Raw genomic sequence first — 22,609 nt, forward strand, 5'->3', positions numbered from 1 at the left:
GAATGAGTGTTGTATTTTGTGAAAGGCTTTTTCTGCATCTATTGAGATAATCATGTCATTTTTGTTGGTTTGCTTGCTGATGCAGTCAATTATATGGGTGGATTTCCTAATATTGAACCATCCTTGAATTCTTGATCATAATGAATAACTCTTGTGATCACTTGCTGGAATCTTTTTTGCTAGTATTCTATTTAAGATTTTTGCATCTGTGTTCATTAAGGAGATTGGTCTGTAGTTTTCTTTATCTGTTTTTGACCTGCCTGGCTTTGGAATCAGTACCATATTTGTGTTATAAAAGGAATTTGGTAGAACCCCTTCTTTACTTATTCTGTCAAATAGTTCATATGGTATTGGGATTAGTTGTTCTTTGAATATTTGATAGAATTCATTTGTGAATCCATCTGGTCCTGGGGATTTTTTTCTGAGGGAGTCCTTTGATGGTTTGTTCAATTTCTTTTTCTGATATGGAGTTATTTAGGTATTCTATTTATAATCTAGGCAATTTATATTTGTGTAAATATTCAGCCATATCACCTAGATAGCCATATATATTGCCATATAATTGGGCATAATAGTTTTTAATGATTGCCTTATTTCCTCTTCTTTAGAGGTGCCGTCTCCCTTTTCATCTTGGATACTGTTAGTTTGGTTTTCTTCTTTCCTTTTTAAAAATTAGATTGACCAATACTTTGTCTATTTTATTTGTTATTTTTTCAAAATACCAGCTTCTAGTCTTATTTATTAAATCAATAGTTCTTTGACTTTCAATTTTGTTAATTTCTCCTTTGATTTTTAGGATCTCTAATTTAGTTTTCATCTGAGGATTTTTAATTTGTTCACTTTCTAGCTTTTTAATTTGCATGCCCAATTCATTGACCTCTGCCCTCTCTAATTTGTTAATATATGAATTCAAGGATATAAATTCTCCCCTGAGTACTGCTTTGGCTGCATCCCGTAGATTTTGAGAGGATGTCTCAGCATTGTCATTTTCTTCAATGAAATTATTATTTCTATGATTTGTTCTTTAACTAACCAGTTTTGGAGAATCATATTATTTAATTTCCAATCAATTTTTGATTTGCCTCTCCATGTACCATTACTAATTATTATTTTTATTGCATTGTGATATGAAAAGTTTGCATTGATTTTTTATGCTCTTTTGCACTTGTTTGCAATGATTTTATTCACTAGTACATGGTTAATCTTTGTGAATGTACCATGTGCTGCTGAAAAGAAGGTGTATTCCTTTTTGTCCCTATTTATTTTTCTCCACATATCTACTAACTCTAATTCTTCCCAAGATTTCATTCACTTCTCTTACCTCTTTCTTATTTATTTTTTTGGTTTGATTTATCTAGTTCTGCTAGATTAAGGTTCAGGTCTTCCACTAGTATAGTTTTTCTATCTATTTTATCCTTGAGCTCCACTAGTTTCTCTTTTAGAAATTTGGATGCTATGCCATTTGGTGCATGCATGTTGAGTACTGATATTTCCTCATTATCTATACTGCCTTTTATCCAGATGTTATTACCTTCCCTATCTCTTTTAACTAGATCTATTTTTACTTTGGCTTAGTCAGATATCATGATTGCAACTCCTGCCTTCTTTTTCTCAGTTGATGCCCAATAGATTTTGCTCTATCTGCTTACATTTTCCTTATTTGTGTCTATCTTCCTCATGTTCGTTTCCTGTAGACAACATATGATAGGGTTTTTAATTCTAATCCACTCTGCTATTTGTTTGCATTTTATGGGTGAGTTCATTCTATTCACATTCAGAGTTAATATTAACAGCTGTGTATTTCCCAACATTTTGATTTCCACTCCTAGTCCTGCCATTTTTTCTTTCACTATTTTCTTCTATACCAGTGGTTTGTTTTTAATCATTCCCCCTAATTACCACCCTCATTTTACTTCCCTTTCAATCACCCTCCCCTCTTATTCCCTTCTTATCCTCTTTACAGTTTTTTTAAACTATCTCCCCCACCCTCTTCCTCCCTTGTATTGCTTCCCTCCCCACCAGTCTGCTTATTTCCCTTCTATTTCTCTATAGGGCATGAATCAATTCTCTGTCCCAATGGATCTGATTGTTCTTCCCTCTTTGAGTCAATTTCAATGCATGTAAGAATAAAGTATTTACTGTCTCCTATCTCTTTACCCTTCCAGTGTATTGATGTGTTCCCTTACTCCCACCATGTGTTTCTTTATGACATAAATTTACCCATTTTGTTTCTTTTACCATTTCTATTAGTATTAACCTTTTTTTACCTCTAAATTTATATACGTGTATGTATATATATATATATATATATATATATATATATATATACATACATACACATATATCTGTCTTGGTATTTCATCCTATATACAGTTTGTCTCTGTTCCTGCTAAGTATAATTCTTCTAGTTACCCAGGTGATAATAATACTTTTTAAGAGTTATCAATATCATCTTTTCTTATAGGGATATAACTTATTTAAACTTATTGGGCCCATAGTTTTTTTTTGTTTTTTCCCTTTTCTTAATTACCTTTTGGTGATTCTCTTGAGTTCTGTGTTTGGACTTCAAATTTTCTTTTTAAGTCTGGTCTTTTCTTTATGAATGCTTGGAAGTCTTCTATTTTATTAAATGACCATACTTTCCCTTGCAAGAATATAGTCAGTTTTGCTAGGTAGTTGATTCTTGGTTGTAGACCTGATTCCCTTGCTTTCCAGAATATTACATTGTATGCCTTTCAAACCTTCACTGTAGATGCAGCCAGATCTTGTGTTATTCTAGGTTTAGTTCCATGGTATCTAAATTACTTCTTCTTAGCAGCTTGTAATATTTTTTCCTGGGTCTGGGAGTTCTTGAATTTGGCTATAACATTCCTGGGTGTTGTCAGTTGGGGATTAAGTACAGGAGGTGATTGGTGGATTCTTTCAATATCCACTTTTCCCTCTTGCTCTAGAATGTTGGGGCAGTTTTCTTGGATAATTTTCTGCATAATAATGTCCAAGCTCTTTTCTTTTGTCATGATCTTCTGGTAGTCCAATGATTCTTAAGTTGTCTCTCCTGGACCTGTTTTCTAGATCTTCCATTTTGTGGATGAGCTGTTTCATATTTTACTCAATTTTTTCATTCTTTTGATTTTATTTTATAGTTTCCTGCTGCCTTGTGAAGTCATTTGCTTCTCATTGTTAGATTCTAGTTTTTAAAGACTGAATTTCATCCCTGGATTTTAGGTTATCCTTCTTATTCGGGTCTGATTTTCTTTGGAGGTCATCTTTCATTTTCTTTGCCTCATCTTTCATCTTCTTTGCCTCTCCTTTCATCTCTTCTCCCTCATTTTCAAGCTGATTAATTTTGGCTTTCAAGACACAATTTTCTATTTCCAGATGATTTATTTTGCTTTTTAACTTCTTTTCCCAGTTGTCTTCAGCCTCTCTTGATTATTTTTGAATTGTATTTTGGGTTCTTCAAAAGCCTGTGTCTAATTTGCTGGAGTTTCTGTGCTTTTGCTTGGTGTTCCTTGATCCTCCTCTGTTCCATTTGATCTTTGTTCATTGCCTGGATAGAATCTGTAATTTCTTTTTTCTTTTTCTGTTATTTACTCATATTTCTCCCTTTGTTCCTCCCTCTTGTTGCCTATAGCCTTGCTCCTCTCATTATATGCTGGATCCTTGGGTTTGGTCTGTTCTGTCCTAAAGGGGCTTCTTCTCTGTTCTACTGACTGATCAGATTAGTCAGATCTTCCCTGGCTGACAGCAGAAGCTGAAAAGGATCTGGGCTTCCTACCCTGTTTTCAAGGTTGTTGCCTGTAGTTTGTTGCAGCTTTTGCCCTTGGAGTTTAGTCAGTGAGGCTCTCTGATCAGTCTGTGGGTGAGGGGTGTTGGAGCTTGAGCTTCCCTGCCCTCTGAAGACTTCTTATATGCTCAATTGATGAGATTGAGCCAGGGTGGAGTAGTTGATCTGCAAAGCTGAATGTTTCCTGAGGCCAAAACCTCCAGAAGGGTAGTTGGGCAAGATAGAGCATCTTGGCTGCGACTAGGCTGCCTGCTCTGTGCTTCTCCTCAAGCTGCCTCTATGATGCCTGTGTTCTACATCCCAAGCCTGGCACATTTTTGCTGGCAAGGTTCTCCTTCCAGACTAGCGCCCTTGCCTCCCCAGAGATTCCAGTCACCACTGGAGGCTCCATGCTGTAGGTGGGGGAAGGGTTCTGGGACCTTCCTTCTTCCTTCCCCTTAAACCTGAGTGGTCTAGAATTCAGGCTTTTTTGGAGGTGTAGCTCTTAAGTGGGGTCCAGGAGGGTTCTCTAGCTCTATCCTGTTAGATTTGGTTTTCAGTCCCCTTGAAGCAGTGTGTTTTTTAATAGGTGAGGAAGACTTTATGGAGGTCTGAACTGTTGCTGTCGCGCCAAGCCACCAATTTGACTCCGCCTTTTGTTGGTCATTTCTTATGGCACAAAAGTATTCCATTACAATCATATACCACAACTTGTTTAGTCATTCCCTAATTGATGGACACCCCTTCAGCATCACCCAACTCTCACCCGTGTCTCCTGTTTCAGATGTCCTGCAGCCATACCCCAGTAAAACCATCTCAGGAGACTAATCACACCAGGTCAAGGGTAGCATACAAGCTTTAAACCTATTGGTGATCTAGGGGGATTTGCCTACTTGAAGCATATGAAGACTTCTCTATTGGAATGGGCTAATGAGAACAATTTGTTCTAGTGGCCACAAAGGGGACTGAAACAAACATTGCGGAGAGCTTAAAGCTTGGTAAGAAATCAGAGATACTAAGGTCACCCACTGCATCCTGGACCATCCCAGCCATCCTGACTTTTGCCTTACCATTGGACTTGGGTGACTCTGAAAGAGAGAGTAAGGCTGATGATTTTGAGCAACTCTACCTCACTTAAATCCAATCCATTCCCAAGACATCACTTATAGTAATGTTTTTGGTCCATAAAACAAAGAATGAACTACGACAGCAATACATGCCTTTCTTTTTAAGAAAGGTTAAATAAATGTGTACAAATAATAATTATTGAGAACTCTATATCGCTTTAAGGTTTTCAAAGGACTTTACATACATCTTTGATATTAACAACAACTCTGTGAAGTAAGTTGTGATTATTTCTATTTTATATTTGAAGAAACTGAATTCATACAGGTCCTAGGCAAAATGACTTGCTCAAGATTATATAACTAGACATATATAACTAAACATGTTGCCATCATTGAAACCATCAGAGAAACACAATGCTGATTTTATGCTTCACAATTTAAGATATACTCTAGAAGTAGACTGGAAATATGGGGATTGTTTTGCTGCTGGCATTTTCTATTTTAGAAAATAAGTACAAGAACCAAACATATTAAGTTTCTGTATCCAAAGAGAGAGAGATTTAGTAATCACTGGCAACAGAGCAATTACCAAAAAAGTGAGCCAATAGCGAGCACAACAAGGGTTTCATTGTCAGCTGGAGGGTTTGGCTAAAAGTAAATTTAATACTCATTAAAAAATGAACATTGCATTTAATGCCCCTTCTGAGGCTGGCAAATTGCAGTTAGCACGAAGCATTTCAGAAGGAAGCCCCATTGCTATAAGCTTGATGTCCCTTTGCAAACAAATCCTTCTGATTCAGTGAAGTTCCATCTAAGAAAAGTTCAATCCCTCTGGTAACATTCCCAGCTCACAGACCTGGCCCCATTGAAGAGAGCCAGGGGCACAGTCAGGAGCTAAGGAGCTGAGGAGCAAGCAAACTTTCATCCACAGTAAATATCAGCTCCTTCATTTCATAAAATATGGCAACAAAGAGTAAGGAGGTTTCGAGTCTGCACCTGCCTCAGAAAGGGATGATTAAAAACAAACTTCTTTCAATACATCTTTTGTCATTTTTCTCTTCTTTTTCTCCTAAACCATAACTTGTAACAATTCCTTAGAACAAGAATTTTTAAATATAAACTTGTTTTTTAAAAAGAAATCTATTTATTTTATAAGCATCTACAATCTGTGCCCCAAATGCCCCTCCCACATAGAGAATATTTTAAAACAAAAGAAAAAAACTAACAAAATGATTATCCTCCTTACAAACATGTATACTCTGTCTCTGTCTCTGTCTCTGTCTCTGTCTCTGTCTCTGTCTCTGTCTCTCTCTCTCTCTCTCTCACACACACACACACACACACACACACACACACACATACTCCCTCTCTCTGTGTCTCTCTCTGTTTCTGCCTCTCTGCCTCTGTCTCATTTTTGTCCTCTTTCTGGCAGATGATCAGTGGCATATTTAATCTATTGACTGCACTACCTAGTGTATTGCACACATAGCAGTAGTTTACTTAAGACTTCACTGCTGTTGATGAGTTTGGGTTCCCTCAAAAGCTTTTGAATTCCAAGGTTATGTCTATCACTTTGAATGAGATGGTACCAGCCATGCTTGGTGATAATGCTACTAATGATGAATCCATTCAGGGTGATGTCAAAGACCAGGTCCCAAAGCCAAAGGTGTAGGGTGGCAACCTTGGCTATATGGAGCCAGTTCCTGGCTACATAGTCTGCAGTAACAATATCCCAACCCACTTTTAAATTCAGTTCATAAGAAGAGCAGGGTTATGCATCTATACTGGGGTTTTATTGTTTTTGGTGTCAATAACCAGCAGTTAAGTGTTGTCTACTATGTTCAAAGTGTTACCACTGGTGAATAACCAATTTGTTTCTAGGATATCCTTGTGTGTGCATTAGGATTGATTTCTTTTGGCAATACTATTGATAAGTGTGTTAATGAGAAGCTTCTTTTACACCAGCTCATAGACTATCAACTAAGCTATAATGATGTATCTTTGTTCAGCCTTTGATTCAAAGAGGAGCAATGACATCACAGGGTGATGTCTTGATTCATGTGTGAATTGGATGTAAGTGAGGCAGAGTGGCACAAAGTCATCAGTCTCATTCTCTCTTCCAGAGTCATCAGAGTCCAGTGGCAACATGAAAGTAAGTTAGTATGACTGGTGATGCAGCAGATGGAATGGCATTTTTGATATTTGATGAAGCTTTTTCGAGTCACCTTCATGGACAATGAAACAAATTGTTCTCATATGCATATTCTTCTGTGAAGTCTTTGTATATTTGGGGTAGACATTCCACCAATTCACCACCAGATTTAATGCCTGTCAGTTACCTTCAAGCTTGTTTAAACAAGCCTGCTGAAATTGTTTTGGTGGGTTTTAGCTGCTGTGCATGCTACAGTTTCTTGGAGCCACAGGTGAGAGTTGGGTGAAAAGTAGAAACCAAAGGTAGATGGGTAGTCCTATGAAGGGCTCAGCAAGCCCTCATACCAGAAGTGCTAGTTCTTCTTGAATACCCCATACATGTCCTTTCTGGGGTCAGAGCCAGTGCTAGTGTATCTCTGTATAGAATGAATGAATGTATTAATGGACGATTCAGTGAATCCTTCAGACTACTGGTTCTCAATGACATGACCCACATTAGTCACAGATGATCTACATAAGGATCTTCATAGATCCTCAAAAAAAAGATTTTAGCTGATTTTTAGCACAATATAGAGTTAGAGGGGACATCAGTGGTAGGAAATAACTTCAAGACAAGTAACAGTAATAACTATTAGTAAAGCCAAAGTGGTGGTGCCTTCTCTTACTAGTAATTATACCTTGAAGACTCAACATTCAATCACCAGAACCACAGGTTTCTATCACAGCTCATTATCATTACTTTTTTTACTTTAGCTTCTAGAGAATAGAGTTCAGAAGCAGAGGAAGTGGTGTGAGGTGTACCACATAAATAATGTAAAGGTGAAAGGTCTATTTAGATTTTCGTGATGGTTTACCAGAGGTATGAAGATTCTCACCTTTGCATCCTGTTTTTTTTTCTTTTGTTCTTGACAAGTTATAGTCTCAGGCTAATAATTTAATCTGGAAGCATATTTAAAAAAAAAAAAACCAAATAATTCAACTTTAATGAGATTGCTTCACTTTTTAAAAATGAAATTTGATCATAAATAGTTCCAATAAAATATTTTGGATAGAAGTAATCCAGAAAATATGGGATTTAGAGTTAGAAGGACATAGATTTGAATCCCAAATCAACTATTAATTAGCTGTCTGATTCAGTTTTCTTATTACCTTCTCAATACGCTGCTCTCAGAGGCCTTTCTTTGTCTCTTATTAAACCAGGTGGAGGATGAATATTGGAAAGCTCCTTTCAGATTATCTAATGTTTAAGGATGACAACTAAGGAATTCTCATCATTTCCTACTTATCTATTTACTTGAATTTCATCATCTCTGAAAATTCATCATTCTGCAAGATGAAATAAATTCATATAGTTTCTCATCCTCACTACTTGACTGCCTCATCTTTTCCTTCTCCCTACAACTGGATGATGCCTTTCTATGTACCCCCAGTGCTTACTTAATAAATATTTATTGACTCTGACTCAGATTCATTACTAAATGAGTTTAATAATATGGGATATTTTATTTAGGCATGATCTAAGGCAATAGTTCCCAATCTTCTATTGCTCTGATGCTATATTGGGACACCAATGAGGATTTTTTACTTTAAGGGGTAAATATAGGCAGTGCCATTTTAAAGTAAAAATATGAAAAATTCTTGTCTTGAAGACAATACAAAATTAATATAAGAAGTTCAGGCTTACATACTTTCATTGCAATCAAAAACAATTTTGTTTTCATTTCAATGATGTGTGCTCTCCACTAAAGTTGTACACTGATGCCTTATCATGCAGTTGAGTTCTCGATGCCTATGCTATTAGAGCTCAAGAAGGTGTTACAAAGATGACAAGAAAGGACAATGATAAGTGTTGGCAGAAATGTGTGAAAACAGGCACATTAAGATAATATTGGTGATCCAGCCAGTATAAAAAGCAATTTGGAATTATACTCTCTAAACCCTCCAAAGACATTAAACTATGTATTCATATTTATCCATGCATACTTTGACTAGGCCTATACCCTAAAAAATAAAAAAGGAGAAAATGAACCATTTGTACAAAATATTTATGGAATTACTTTAAATTATGTCTCTATTAGTGAGTTAGAACATTTAAAAAAAGTAACTCATGACAGGTTGGATTTTTCCCCATTGAAAACTGTTAATTCATAGCCTTTGACCATTTGGAAACAGGGATTAGCTCTTATTTGACTAAACCCTTTATGTATTTTGGAAATGATGCCTTCATCACAGAAAATCACAAAGATTTTTTTCCTACTTGAAATGTTTTCCTTCTCATTTTAGCTGAGTTTGGTTTTGCTTGTGAAAAAAAATAATTTTACATAATCAAAATTGTATCTTCTCTTGTTTTCTCTGTCTCTTTGATTTTGAACTCTTATCCTTTCCATAGATGTGAAAGGAAATTTCTACCTCATTCCTCTAAGGTCCCCTCTCTTATTCTAAAGATTAGAAAAACCAAGGCAATCTTGGAAATACTTGAAGTAAATTGTGTAATATATGCAAATAATTTGTATTTATAGTTGCACATGGTATAAAGGAAAGACCATAGGATATGGAACCAGAGGGCTTAAGTTTAAATTTTGAACTTGTTACTAGGTGACCTTTGATATGGCACCTTGATTTTATGTGTTTCAGTTTCCCCATTTATAAAACAGGTAAGTTAAAAAAAATAAAAGACAAATGAGGGAGTTGGAGTAGATGGTTTCTAGTCCATTTCCAGCTTAAATTTTATGATCCTGTAACTTTGCTCAGGTTATAAAATTATGAATCATTTTTCTTATAACATGGGACCTAAAGATTGGAAGACCTGAGTTCAGATTTGGCTTCACTCACTTCCTGACTGTGTGACTCTGGGTATGTCACATACCCTCTAACTAACTGGGTTTCTTCACTTGTTTTATGAATAGGTTGGACTTAATGGTCTCTAAGATCCCATCTAGTTTTTTAGTTATACTCTTGAGCTTCTGTGCTTTTTCAGTTGTGTTAACTAGTTAAGTGATGACACAAAAATTATTTCACCTCCTTAGGTCTCATTTACCTCATCTATAAAAAAAAGTTCAATTCCATAATCTTTTTTGGGTCATATGGAACTGAAATTCTGATTCTATAAAAAATACAGATAATACAAAAATTTGTTCTTCCCCAAATCCAATAATATGAGAACCATGGTAGGCCTTGAAAATTAAAGTTCAATTTTTTAAACTGGTTTTCAATTCATTATTTACATTTCAATAGGATTTAAATTTCAATTTAGATCATAGAAATCTGGAGACATTACAGATCAGGACTGGTTTATTGTTCTATTGATTCCCTAGATTTAAAAAAAAGTTGATGCAGAGACTGTTGTTAAATATTTGCCTGAGTACCCCATTTATTCCCTCACACAAAATACCCTCTAAAACCATTGCCAGAGCCAGTATCCTTATCTGGATGAAACACTAGTCTAATACAACAGTGCATATCTTCAAAGAGATGCAGTATGGAGAAAGCAGAAGAACAAAGTAGAAAAGAAACAAACTGAAAGTCATAGGCAGAAGTTTTATTTCTATCTAGTTCTATCAAATAATTGATTGAGGGTGGATCACCACCTCTGAGATTCTAAGCTTCCTTTCCTAAATGAAAAGGGTTTTTTTTTTTGTTTTGTTTGTTTGTTTGTTTATTTTTTTATCTCCAAGGTCCCTTCCAAATCTAATGGTCCATGCCTCTGTGATTACAGGGCCTCTAAGGCTGCTTCCAACTCTGAATTATGAGGATTTTATCTGTGATTTCAAATCCAAATTAGCATTTGCTTGAGACGTATAATAGGCCACAAGCTTTCCCAAATACATTTTAGAAGGCAGGGTCAATACAAACTTAGGTTTTCTTTGTCATTCCTGGCAATGATAAGGGCTAGAAGTCCTAGAAATATGCCCTGTTTGGCTCTAATATTCCTAGGAGTCTGAGTTTCTTAACTTTTATTTTTCTGTGTGTATGTCATGGACCCCCTTGGCAGTTTGGTGAAGTTTGTCAATTCATCCTCAGAAAATGCATTTAAATGCATAAAATAAAATGCATAGGATTAAAAATAAACCACAGTTCATTGAAAATTAAAATGAAATATTTTCCTCTCATTCAACTTCATGACCCCATGTGGAACTATGTTCAAAGACCCAGAAACATCTACTTTAGAGAATCCTAGCCCCTGTTCTAATTGTATGGAATGCCTCATAAAATGTAAGACATTGGGATTCCCTCATGCTTTATGAAGGCTAAAGGAATTTTTTTTAATTCTCCTAAAAATTAGGGGAGAGTATTTCAGTATATAGAGAACTGGGTCTGGATTCAGAAGAACTCATCTTCCCAGGTTCCAATCCAACCTTAGACACTAGATGTGTGACCATGAGCAAGTGACTTAATCCTGATGGCCTCAGTTTCCTCACCTATAAAATAAACTATGGAAGGAAATGGCAAACCACTTCAGTATCCTTGCCATGTAAACTCCAAAGTGGTCAAAAAAGTTAGGCACAACTAAAAATGACAGCACAAAATAATGGGGACTCCCTACTGTGTTTCTCTCCCTGGAGTTCTTTTTTGGCTCTTGGGGAGTTCTATAGAACTTTGGGGAGTGCTGGATCCTAATCTAGGAAGCTTGAAGCTCAAGGACCAGAGGATGCTGGAATTCCTCAGAGACCACTTCTCTCTAAATAAGGTTCAAGAAGCACGTAGCTGCCTATCTTTTAGGAAAAACAAAACATCATTTGGTCTTAAAAAATGCATGCTATCATTAGATCATTTTCATTTTACAATATGGAAAAATGATCTCATTTTCTAGATTTACAATGGCTGTTGTTAAAGTGATAAACAAATTAATACATTGATCCATCCTTGTTGTTGTTGTTTTTTTATGTCAAACAAAGAAGGAAGGAAGCAAACAAATATTTATAAAGTACCTACTAAATGCCGAAAATATTGTACCAATTGCTTTGCAAATATTATCTCATATGATAGTTGCTGTCATTCTCCCCTTTACTTTTCAGGAAACTTGGGCAGATATTAAGTAACTTGCCCAGGTCTCACTCCTGTTAAGTATCTTAAATTGGATTTGAACTTCCTAAATACAAGTCCCATGCTTTATCCATTATGATAAGACATAACAAGGAATTTGAAGCTGGAAGGAATTTTAGAGGATATTTAACTCAATGTTGTCATTTTAGAGCTAGGGAAACTAAAAACAAAAAAAAGTTTCATAATTTATCAAATACTAAATATGTAGTATTGAAAGAATTTAAATACTTATTCTCTAATATGTTCTGTTATTTCAGCATAATATGCCACCTTAGTTTTAAAATTTAGCATTCTCCTTGTTATATTTAAGGGTTTATAAATATGAAAATAGTAGGTATTAATAAAATAAATTAAATAATTTTTTAAAATGAGAAATTTACTTGGACTCTCCTAGGCATTACCAAGTTACAGTCAAAATAACTAACTAACAAACAAAAAAGATGCATTTATTTTGCTATTCTTGTAAGCCTGTATGAATTCTTCCCTCTGGGTTCCTTTCTGTTTGCTCCCTTCCTCTCTCCTTTCCTCTTCTCTCTTTCCTTTTCCTTTCTCCATTCCTCCTTTCCTTCCTTCTTCCCCTCCCTTTCTCCCATTTTCCCTCCTCCCTCCCTCCCTTCTTTCCTTCCTTCCTTCCTTTTTTCCTTCTTTCCTTCCTTCTTTCCTTTCCTTCCTTCCTACTTTCCTCCCTCCCTCTCTCCTCACATAATTCTGATTTTGCTGCTTTCATTTTGCATCATCTCATATAGGATTTCCCATAGTTTTAATATGCTTTAGAGCACCATTTGATACCATTATATTAATATGCCCACATTTACCCAGACATTTTCAAATTACTGAGCATGCATTTTCCTCCTAAATTTTTACTATTACAAATAAAGTAACTATGAATATGTTTGTACAGAAGAGACCTTTTTTCCTTTTTATTGTTTTTTGGGGTAGAGTTCTAACAAAAGTATTGCTTGGTTAAAATGTATAAACCTTTTCCTAAGTCATTACATACAGTATTATGCTCACAAAATCATTGCACTACCCCCAGTAAACTGTGAGCTGAATGAAAGCAGAGGCAGATTTTTGCCTTTCTTTATACTCTTGGTGCTTAGGACTTCTAGAGTGCCTGGCATATAGTAGGCACTTAATAAATGTGAGTTGAAGGATTCACTGACAGTGGGTTAAAAAGCCCATTTTCTTAGTGTCCAGAAAAAAAAGATTTAGTCTTTTTTTGTTAAATTCCAATTTTAAACCTATTGGTTTAAAGGTCATAGCTTAAGATTGTTTTGATTTGCATTTCTCTGATTATCCAGAAGTATGAATATCTTTTTATATGGTTTTAATAGTGTGTGTTTTTCAGTAAATTGTCTCTTTTGGTCATTGCACTATAATGTGAATTATTTCTCTTATAGATACAGATTGGTCTTTTATGGATTCTAGATGTAAGACCTGTATTTGAAAAAATCATTTCAATTTTTTCTAATTGTTCTTTCTTTTTAATTTTAAAAACATTGCTTTATACTATGCAAAAAAAATCTTTTATCTTTATTTGATCAAATCATTAACTTTGCTTGCATGATTTGTTTGATAAAACTGCCCTTCCCCTCTAGAGCTGAGACAAAAATCCTTTTTTATTTAAAAAAATGTAGACATGATTCTGTTAGAGTAAAATGTGGTATAAGATGGAATATTATTTTTAAAGAGAAATCAAACAGAGTAAAAGTATCAGTGGGACCAACCCCAGGAAATGTCATTACAGTAAGGAGACAAATCAACCTGATCCCATGTTATAAATCCCCAAAGAGAAACACAAACACTGCTGTGGGTGTAAATGATGGCTATGGTCACCTTAAGTCGGAATTTGTGGCTTTGTTTAGTTTGTTTCACAGGCTCGATGTTATTAATTTTCTGTTTCATAAACCTGACAAACATAATTGTTAATTACATGCCGTACATTCCACCCTCATGGTAATGGTTTCTCTCAGAACTCTATCTGATATAAAGCTCTGCACAATGCCCCACTATATTAAATTCCAATTTAATTACCTTTATTACAGTACCTCCTCTTCACAGGAAATGATTAAGTCTATGAGATGGACTCGTAATAGAAGTGGAAGATACTGCAGGGAGCCTCACCCTAAGCCCTAATTTACCTTGGGCTGCAGTTGCAGGCATGGTAGCAACAATAAAAATGGTTGAAAAATGATCTCCTCTTCCACTTCCCCAGCCCTCTGTGACGTGTTCCCTGTAAGGTCCCTACTGGCTTTCACAAAATTGATTGACATTAGAAATTGGGCTTTAATGCGTAATTCATTTGCTTGCTTTTGTTGCAGGCAAAGTGTGTCTCAAATAATTAGCACAGGAGAGAAAGGGAGTAGCCTGTGGACAGTATATACTCACCACCTAATAATTAATCTTTTAGTGCCAAAATTCAGCATCCCTTGCTATGAGGAGAAAAAAAAGCCGCAGCTCAGGGTGTTTTACATTTAACCATAATTAGAGGTGGCTTCCAATACGTTTCTTTTTAACCTTGATTTGAAAATTAAAAGAGCTGGTAGCTTTCAAGATCTCCAGCAGTAATTGTTTCCCTAAATAAACATGGAGAGCAGAGAACTGCACCAAGAACTCAGGCAACTGTGATATTAGGGAGTAGATAGGGAACAAGCCAGAAAATTAGCCTGCAGGGCATTCAGCCTGAGTGTTATTGAAGAAATGCAATAGACTGAATTTTATTACTATTAATTAGGCATTTATATAATTCCTATTTACAAAGAGCTTTTTGATCAGCAACCCTTGCTAGAAAAGTCACATTGTTATCCCTGTTTACCAGGTAAAGAAAGACAGGCTAGGAGGTTTAAATCATTTGTCTAAAGCTCACACAGTAGGTCCAGGTATATTTGTATAAACAGTTCCAAATACAATAGAGAATTGACAATTATTCAATGAATCACATCTGTGTCTGGATAATCTGTGACAAAAACAAACGGACTAAACAAAATCTCAATCTCTTTAGGGCTTTTTCCTGTAAAGATTAGCTGTTTATAGACCCTAAATTTGTTACCCTCAGTCTCTGTCTCTCTGGTTTTTTTTTTCCTTTCTGGCATCGTACAGGATTTCTGTATGAAATGTTTTAGATAAAATATCATTTTTATCAATAAATTTGTGTGGACCTGACCTCAGTCGGTCAATGACAGCCAGACTTAGAATTCATTACTGTAAAATTTCATAGATTTCAGAGATTTAAGTGAGAGGAGCCCTTAGAGCTCACCCAGGCCTGTCCCCCTCATATTACAAATAAAGAAACCAAGTCTCAGAGTGTTAAAGAAACTTTAAGATTAATGTCATGTAGTCCTAGTTAATGACAGTTCTGTGACCAGAACCCATATCTTTTGGTTCCTGGTCCTGTGATATTTTTGATATTCCATGATGTTAGGTCCCTTGAGAAATATTGCCTCCCTTCTTTTCACACTATTGTTTTATCAGTACAACAGAAACACAGAATCATAGAGGGTTAGATTTAGAAGGGATTTTCTCAGTCACCCAGTATGAGCTAGAGTATGCACGACATCATAGCCAGTAATGTCCATCTAGCTCTTGACTGATGACCTCCTAGGAGGGGGAACCGACTACCATCAATCAGCCCATTTTACTTCCAAATAGTCCTAATTGTTAATTTGTTTAAAAGTTTTGGCTGGCATCAAAGCTAAATTTGTCCCCTTGCAACTTCCTTATGTTTCTCATTTTACTTTTGGTTTTGTGGAAAAAGGCTGCAATAGAAGGAGTCAGAAAGCTGTAAAGGACTTTTGCATAAGTAACCATCACATTTACTTAGCTATAGTTATTACTGCATAGAGCTACTAAGGACCAATCAGACTGCAATAAGAGTTTTTTGAAGTCAAACTATCTAATGGTTTCCTGCTAAATACACTAATGGGAGAGTTTTATTTCCCCCTTTCCTTGGTATTTTACCAACGGACCTTAGTTACAGCTCAGCATTCAAGGCTTGGGTACCATTTTCTTGGTGGAGCCGTTTGCTGATCCCCCTCGGTTTCTGTCTTCTCAAATTATGATGTACACATCTGGTTATTCACCTGGTGTATTACTCTGGTAGAACATAAGCACTTTGTGGCCAGGGACAATTTTTCATTTTTGTTCTTATATCATCAGTACCTAGAATAGTTACTTATACATTAAGGGCATTTAATAAATGATTATTAGATTGAAGTGATAAAGAGTATGGATTGCTGTTTGAAAAAATCAGATAAGAAAAAATATGAGAAAATAAATCTATTGTAAAGCATAAATCTGTTATAAAACATTTGATGTCAGCATTTGATAGATTTTTAAGGAAATACAGTCCCATTAGTTGAGGGGGTTTTCAGTCAGCTCTTTATCTTCTAAGAAGTAAATGAAGACATTTAAAACCAGAAGATAGAATCATATTATCAGGGTCTTGTAAAAACTGATAATGGCATAATGTACCAACTACAATCTCCTGACAACACTAACCAAATAACTATAAAGCAATGAATTATAATAATTGAGTCTGGAAACAGTCAAGTCAGTAATTAATATCTCCACATCAGTTTTGTTAAGCAATTATCTTAGTTTTTGTAATATCTTGAAGAGAATGAGAGGAATTTGGGTATAAAAGCAAAATATTCTCCAACTGAATGTTGAAAGAGATTTCTGTGTATATACACACAGATTCTGAGATTCTCCTTCCTACCAGGGGCTGAGAACATTTTCCCTGTTCAAAGGAAAGAAGCTCGTTCAATAATGGAAGTCTCTTTTTGGTGAACAAATTACCATTACATAGACAGGCAAAGGCCAGGTCTATGCTAATTCTGTTCCTGTGACCAATTTATTCACAGAATATTTACTTTTTAAATATTGTAGCAGAACAAATATTCAAATCTTGGATTTTCTTCTTATTGCCTCTGTGGCTTTGGACAAATCAATTAATCCCTTTAGGCTCCTGTTTACTCCTGGGCTTACTGTTTAAAATGAGGAAGTTGAATTTAGGTGCCTTCTAGAATCTTGCCTATCCCTAGAAAGAGAGGTAGCTTAGTGTAGGGGTCATAGAATTTGAGTATTACTTTTATCTCTAGTTTTGATCACTTGTATGGCCTTGAGTTACATCACCTAAATTCCTTGGACTTCAGTTTTCTCAAATGAGGGAGTTGCATGAGATGGTTTTTATGATCCTGTACAAGTCAAAATATTAGTTGATATTCTGCTAATCTATGTTGTACTTTAGAAAATATCCACTTAAATATGAATTTTTAAATAATGTATTCTGATTAGTCTTGTGATATCTTTTTCATTCTCTACAATCATTCAAAGATCACTGATTGTGGCTCAACCATCATGAAAATCAGTTCTTTTAGTATGCTAATCTGTAGGTCATTGGGTGATTTGAACTCATTATGTCTAGCCAGGAACTCTCTTACTGTATCCCTACTTATCTAGGGCTTCAGCCTCCTATGAAACATTTTTATCATGTCTTCATTATCTTTGTTAGAGAAAACAGAAACAAAATCACCTTTGAGCAGCACTGTCTTCTTTCTCTTCTCCAATATCATCACACTATATATCACAAGCAATGCAAAAAAGGAAAAACTCCTTCTTTTATCTTTTTCATGATACAGTTACAAAAAATTCCTTGAGAATGGGAACTATTTTTGTCTTTTATATATAGCACATAGTACAGTGACTGGGACATAACCAATTCTTAGTAAATGCTATTTGACTGATGAAGTCCTTAACTTTATGCAGTTCACTCAGAGATGTAATTCTAAAAACAGGTTGTTGTTTTTTTTTAACTTCCTTTTCAGTTCCAAATCCTCCCTTTACCTCTACCCATTGAGAAGGCAAGAAATGCAATACCCATTATACATGTGAAGTTATACAAAACATATTTCTGCATTAGTTTTCTACTCCAAAAAAAGCAAGAAGAATAAAAGGAAAAAATATGCATCATTCTGTACTCTGAGTTCATCAATTCTGTACATGGAGGTGGATAACATTTTACATCATGATTAAAGTTATAGTGGATAATTATATTGATCAAGGTTACTAAGTCTTTCACAATTGATTATTTTTACAAAACTGTGATCATTATGTAGATATTTTTCTCTTGATCCTGATCACTTGTCTTTCATATGTCTTCCCAATTTTTTTCTGAAATTATCTTCTTCACCATTACTTATAGCACAAAGATATTCTATCACATTCATATACTATAACTTGTTCGGGCATTTCTCAACTAATTAGTTACTAATTCTTTGCCACCATAAAAATAGCTGCTGTACTTGTGTGTCTTTATATCATTCCTGAGGAATTGTTTTCATCTTTTATCTGCCCCTCACTTCTACCTTCACTGACAGCAAAGGTTCAAAGTAGGTAGAGAACCAAAGTAGAGAGAACTATACCAGCAGGCAATGTCAAGAAGTAGGTCAGAAACAGAAAACCATAACAGTAAATTGGGTAAAGTTAGTTTCATATTGGCAATCATTCAAAAAAATTATTGAATGAAGGTTGAATACGAACAGAAATGAACCATATTTCTATAGAACTGGACCTGGAGTCAGAAAATCCAGGTTTAAATCATCTCAGATGTTTCCTCTCTATGTGACCTTGGGTAAGTCCTTCAGTTTTCTCAACTGTAAAGTAGGAAGTTTGAATTTGATGACACATGAGGTTCCTTTTGGCTCAGCTCTTGATCTGTGATTCCAAGAAACAAATAAAGAAAAAAAAATAAGACAGATGAGATCCAAATGTAACTGAGAAGAGTTAATAGAATGGCATGTTGTAAATACAGCATCAGAAGTCAGAGACTTAAGTTCTAGCCCTCCTTTGTGTGACTTTAAGCAAATCATCTGACTTCTTGAAATCTGTTATTTTACATACAAAATTAGGATTATAATACTTTGTCTAAGCCTAGTGACAGTTTTTCCAACATCAGTGCCTGTGATTCTATGAACTGTAACTTATGCAAAGTGTAAACTGGAAAACAGAGCTTAGATATGGAAAAGAACAGAGACAGAAAGGTTAGCCAGGGTCCAAGGAGAGAAAATCCAAACCAGAAAGTAGTCAATGACAGAAGCAGACTCCAAGGATGGATGTCTGAGAAAACCAGGGATAGAACCGCATTCATAGTGTGCAATATAAAACATAATTTCTAAGGACAGATTATTGGTAGGATCACTATGCTAGAAAATAGAGCATATGGGTTTGAGACAACACACACACACACACACAACCTACCACACACATACTCTAAAGAACAATTAGAGCTGTGACTTACAAATTACAAATCAAGGTAGCAATTTTCTGACTGAAAGAAAGAGGACTGTACCATTTCTTAGAAATAACTGAAGGTTTCTAAAATGTAAATAGAAAGAACTGGGAGAAGTCACAAAGTCATTTCATCTACTGAGGGGGATAATTATTTTTGATTCTATAAACTGTATCAAATTCTGAATGTATTATGGATTGTGATGAAATGCCCTTTCCCCCTCACTTTTTTGAAAGAGAGTGCACTCAGAAGGCCTGATAGATGCATTACACGGCCACATTAGGAATTCTGAGATCTGGAGGATGCCCTGCTTTGATCTCACAACAAGCCGATTGTTACACCGAGTCCCCACAGAGCTGAACACACAGCGCAGGAGGGTCTTTTAACTCAAGTGCACATAGGGAAAAATTTATGAGGTTTTTATGAAGTGGTTTATTTCAACTCTGAATAGGGGAAGGGAGGGAATTTCATGACTTAAAGATTCAGTTGGGCCTAGGGTGAGTTTTATCATCTGAGAGCACATTGGAGAGGATGGGCCTCAAAGCTGCCATGTTGAGCAACGTACGGCTGTTTCAACACTACACACAACAAATGTAAGGAAGAAGAATCTGTTCTGTAAACAAACCACGAAAGCAAATTGTCAGTTGATATTTCCTGATCTAGACTTCTTTGAGATACAATGGGAGCTGCATTTCAATATAGGGAGTGCATGAGTCCTCTCTGTAGTTCCAACAAGGCTTTGTCATGACTTGTAATGAGATGAATATTGTAATGTGCGGTCTAAAAAAAAAAAGACTATTACTGTGTGTGCAAAAATACAATGCACATGCACCAAGACATTAACGAAACAGCACCTGCACAAACTAAGATTGCAACTCTATTCTCAGCTTATCTTTGCTTTTCACTCACTGGGATCATTTCTGTTTCAATGGGGAAGAAAAGCCGCACAGGCAAGCATAATTCACACGTTAAGCTAGAGTTACCACTTCTGTATGAATCAGCACTCTGTAAACAAAACAAAACCAAAAAATCCAAAATATTCTGAGTCCAAATATTCCATGTCAAATACCACAAATAAGTTCCCAACTTCACAATGAAGAGAAAATTAGTAGCAATGGCAACTTCACAGTGAAGAGAGAATAATAGCAAAGGTGGAAGATGGTGGTTGACACCTACCCTTGGGCTCTCCTGTTGAGCACACAGGGAACTAGAGGTACCTTTCCCACAATGAGATATTATGAAGCTATTATACTTCCACACAGCATATATTCCCTCCAGGACATTACTTTAAATTACTATTGTAAGTTATACTTATAAAATATTTTAAGGTTTCCAAAGAACTTTCTTTAAAACAGTCTTCTAAGATGGGAGTATGGGTTTTTAATGTCTCCATTTATCAAAGAAGAAATGGAGTCAAGAAGAGATTAAGCCATTTGCCCACAACTGCATTGGTTTTGAAGTAGGATATGAACCAGAATCTCTGGACTCATTTCCAAATGCTGTTCAGTAAATTGACTCCCACATGTATGTAGCGTCTCTGAGCGGAGCCAGGTTTGAAGGACTGTGGGCTCACCCTGATTGGGTGGATTCCGGGTGCCTTTTCCTCCTAAGATTTAGCTTGATTCTAGATTCTCTCAAATACAGGAAACAAGGTACTCACAATGTTCATAGGTGTTCAACGTACAATGAGGAAATTGGGTATGAGATGGCTTTTACTTCAACAAGCACAAAAAATGCCTAAGATGCAAAGGACTCGAGGGAATCCATAAATGGTTATCCTTCTTACAACCCATTAGGTTCTCCCAGAGGACAAAGCCACATTGGTGAACTGCTGAATAAATCTTCCCCATTTATCTTGGATCTGCACAGCCTGAGCAATGCGTGACATAAGCTTTGGAGGGCTCTGGTGGCCCCTGCATTCACAGTTTAACTGCTATATCCTACAAAGGGGAAGCACAAAGGATGACACAGTATCAGGACAATTCTCTCCTTTGTGAATGAGCCATTTTATTCTGCATACTTGTGGAAAGGAGAGCAAGCAGTCTTATACAGTAAGGAAGGAGGAAGGGGAGTGAGTACGTGCCCACTAGTATTTTAAGACCAGATCCCAAGGTCTAGTGTGAATTTTATCATCTGAAAGCATATTGGAGGGGGTGAGTCTCAAAGTTGCCATGTCGAGAGGGTTATGACTGTATAAGGAATAAGCATTTAGTTAGATAGTGCCTACTTTATGCCAGGCACTATGCTGAACACTTTTTTTTTACAGGTATCATCTCATTTGATCCTTCAAATAATTCTGGATATTTGTTTGGTGTTGCCATCATCACCATTTCACAATTGAGACAAACAAGAGGCTAAGAAACTTGCCCAGGTTCACACAGCTAGCAAGTGTCTGAGGCCAGATTTGAACACTGACTTTTCTGACTATAGATCTAGAATTCTATTCATTTAATGATCTAGATGCTTCACAAGATAGAGTAACTGGTTTTACATGAAGTCAGGAAGGTCTTTAACTCTGTAATGGGTCCTAAAAAAAGACTATAGTTTTATGCAAGGAAAAATGACAATCTGAACTCTTAGACTTTGGCATTAGTGGTTTTACAAGTAGTGTGCCAAGGTTCTGACTCCATTCCGGTCAGCATGCTGATGATAATGAAAGTTGGCTTGAGTGATATTACATATGCTGTGTGTGGCTGGCATTGGGCATAACCCAACAGAAAGGATATAAACCATATAACAACTAGGGCAAAAGTAGAAACCAAGTAGATTAGCTTAGACAAGATTGTGTCTTGTGTAGGTAATGCTATTTTCTATAGTAATTCACTACAGAAGTAGGGCATGTCTCTTGGTCAATTGGGAGAATTCTTTTTAGCCTGTGGAAATAAAAATCTAAATTTTAATGGAAATTTATTTGGATATTTGGATATATCCATGATATATCTCTATCTACTCCCATGGAAATAAAAATCTAATCTTTAGTGGAAATTTATTTGGTTATTTTGATATATCCGTGATTTCACTAGTGTGGGTTTACTTTTCAGTGGTGAAGATTACAATCATCTGATGACTTTTCAACCTTCTATATATAGTAGGATCATGTTTTACATGACTCAACCGAAAAATTCAGTGATTGGCAATTAAAAAAATAAAGCAGAAAAATGCGTAAAATATAAATTTATTATTAATTACATGCTAAATCCACATGATTTTCCCAAGCAGCATAAGGTATCACAGCAGTTCATCCAATCATGCCCATTCTTGCTTTGAGATGCTTTAATGTGAGTCATTACATTG

This window comes from Monodelphis domestica, chromosome 3 (assembly GCF_027887165.1).
Source record: "Monodelphis domestica isolate mMonDom1 chromosome 3, mMonDom1.pri, whole genome shotgun sequence".
Lineage (NCBI taxonomy): Eukaryota > Metazoa > Chordata > Mammalia > Didelphimorphia > Didelphidae > Monodelphis > Monodelphis domestica.